We start from the raw sequence: 2,476 nt of genomic DNA, 5'->3' as shown, positions 1-2,476 counted from the left end.
TTGACTAGCCCTATAAATGCTCTGGCTACAAGTGCAGGTCAGAGGCGAGGAATTCTGCGGCGAGCAATTCACCCCCTGACTCCCCAAATCATGTCCACCTCATACATGCCACAATTCAGGAATATGATGGGATTCTTCCCACTTGCCTGGATGCGTGTAGCTGCAACAAAACTCAGGAGGCTCCATTCCATCCAGGAGAAAGCAGCCCGCTCGACTGGCATCCCGACCACAAACATTCACTCCCTCCACCGCTAATGCACAATAGCAGCCGTGTGTACCAGCTTCAGGGTGCACTGCAGGAACTCACCAAGTTTCCTTCGACAGCACCATCCAAACTCAAGGCGACTATCATTTAGAAAGACAAGGGCAACAGACAGATGGAAATATATGACATCACCAGCTGGATGTTCCCATTTCTCGGATATTGTTGTAAAATAATTTGTCTGTCCCGTGTCCCCCTTCTTAGCCCCGTCCTGCTGCAAGCTTTGATCTGCAGTCTTCTTGTTAGTTGCCACAATATTACTGCACCCTTTGGGGTTTCTGTTTAAGTTACAGTTGTGGACAGTGGAACACCTCTGTCCCGTTGGGCCAGGCACCACCTACCCTCAGGTTCTAGGCATAACCTGTGAGATCTTTGAGAAACCATGCAATCAGCTAATTGGTGTTTGTGGAATTTTAGGCCTGGCCCTGTAGTTGCCTGTGATTGAGCACGCCAGACAGAAACTTTCGGGAAAGAAGCCGAGTCATCTGCAGTGTTCCATTTGTCTTCAGTTCTCAGACGTTTTCAGGCAGGTCGCAGCTGGAAGGCATTCTCTCTCGGCTGTTCTTTTTCTGTAGGACAGGTGACAGTTAAAACCTCCAAGGTAGTACCGTGAAGAAAGAAAGCTAGTAAGCCAGCACTCTCCCAGGGTATAGTAGCACCCCGCAGGTTACTCACTATTCTGAGTTGGAAATATATCGTCGTTTCTTCACGGTCGGTGGGTCAAAGTCCTAGAACTGCCTCCCTAATAGCACACTGCGTAGACCTACATCAGATGGACTGCAGCGGTTCAAGAAGGAAGCTCACCACCACCTTCTCAGGTGTAATTCGTGAATGGCAACAAATGCTGGCCTAGCCAGAGAAACCCAGATGTCGTAAAAATCAATAAAATAACAATACAATCCATTAACAAAATGCTCAATCCACCGAACCTTAATGTTCTTAACCCAAATTGCCAATACTCTTTACATTTTTCACAATTCTTCGCCGTTTCTTGGATTTCAGATTCTGAAATCCAGAAAGGCTTTTGTTTTAGCCTGGTTTTCTATGTTTCACCCCCATGTGCTTCTAACATTATTTTCAACCTTTGTTACCCTCTTCAAATCTTCCCACATTCTGCATTTGTTATTGCACCAGTGCCTCACTGTTCCAATCCTTTTCAGACCTTGCTTTTCGTTTCTTGTCAAGGAGAAATAATGCTGCAGTCGACGCTACCAAATTAATTTGAAAACCAGTAAAGCGATCTTCTATCCTAGTTCTGTTGAGCTAAGCCACATCAACAAATTCGCTTTCACTCTCTGTGCTGCATCTCTTATTCGCATATTCGCCCCCTAAAATAGATAGCGCATGAAACTGGAAGCAATCTGCAATTATTAAATTTTCAGTCCAGTTCGATGTTCTAAAACTCTCAAATTCGTCTGCAGATACCGAACATCTTACACCGAGGTCACGCATTCCGAAAACAGCATCTGGTTCCTCAGTCTCCGCGGTAGAATTATCTGCAGCCTGTTGGCGAGTTTGGTAACTGTGACACCAGCGTGAAAACGTGCGCTTCTGCAAGGATGTTGCCGAGCCATATTGACGGAGGAAAATTGTAAAAACCAGAACTGGGAACTAAATTAGAGCCAAAACATGGTTTAACAGATTTTTTTAATGCGATGACAATTTGAAATAAACGGCTCAATTTGGAGTTAAATGGTAAATAACAAACAACACTTCGAGAAGGAAAAGCTGAAACAGTACTGAATCATCAGGCACGGACAGGAATCGAACCCGTGATCTTTGGTTTACGAGACCAACGCCTTCCCACTTGGCCACCGCGCCCACGAGAATCATTGTGACAGACATAGATATCTGTGGCATCGCCCGCCAGTGAGGAAAAAAGTGGCAAAAGCTGTGATGTTGCGAAGCAAAAAAAGAGTTCAAAACATAAGGTGACATCCGTGGATGGAGTCCTTTTGACTCTTTGAAAGAGCGGAAGAGGGGCGAAAACATGTCGGAACTTGTACTGTGTAAAACGGGGTACAGCAGCTGAAGCAAATTCGAGCATCATTAATAACGTGGAACCGACACAGAATGCGGAAAGATGCTTCAGGCAATGTGGAGGACTACAGGGTATACTGTTAGTCGAATAGTGGTAAAGTAGCTGATCTTTGCGCAGAGAGGTTGCGAGTTGCTTGCAGTGTGGATAATTGGATTGGTTCGTAGGACCTGGGT

The 2,476-nt window shown here is 45.5% G+C and overlaps 1 non-coding gene across 1 annotated transcript; it reads right to left on the bottom strand.

The window, feature by feature from the left end:
- Positions 1-2,011: 2,011 nt before the first annotated feature.
- Positions 2,012-2,083, bottom strand: trnat-cgu (transfer RNA threonine (anticodon CGU)). Its single transcript has one exon. It is a non-coding gene; the product is annotated as a tRNA-Thr (tRNA).
- Positions 2,084-2,476: the final 393 nt, after the last annotated feature.

The sequence above is a fragment of the Scyliorhinus torazame genome, chromosome 14 (genome assembly GCF_047496885.1).
Source record: "Scyliorhinus torazame isolate Kashiwa2021f chromosome 14, sScyTor2.1, whole genome shotgun sequence".
Lineage (NCBI taxonomy): Eukaryota > Metazoa > Chordata > Chondrichthyes > Carcharhiniformes > Scyliorhinidae > Scyliorhinus > Scyliorhinus torazame.
Note: the sequence above shows the minus strand (reverse complement) of the source record. Positions and strands in the feature narration are given on the sequence as shown.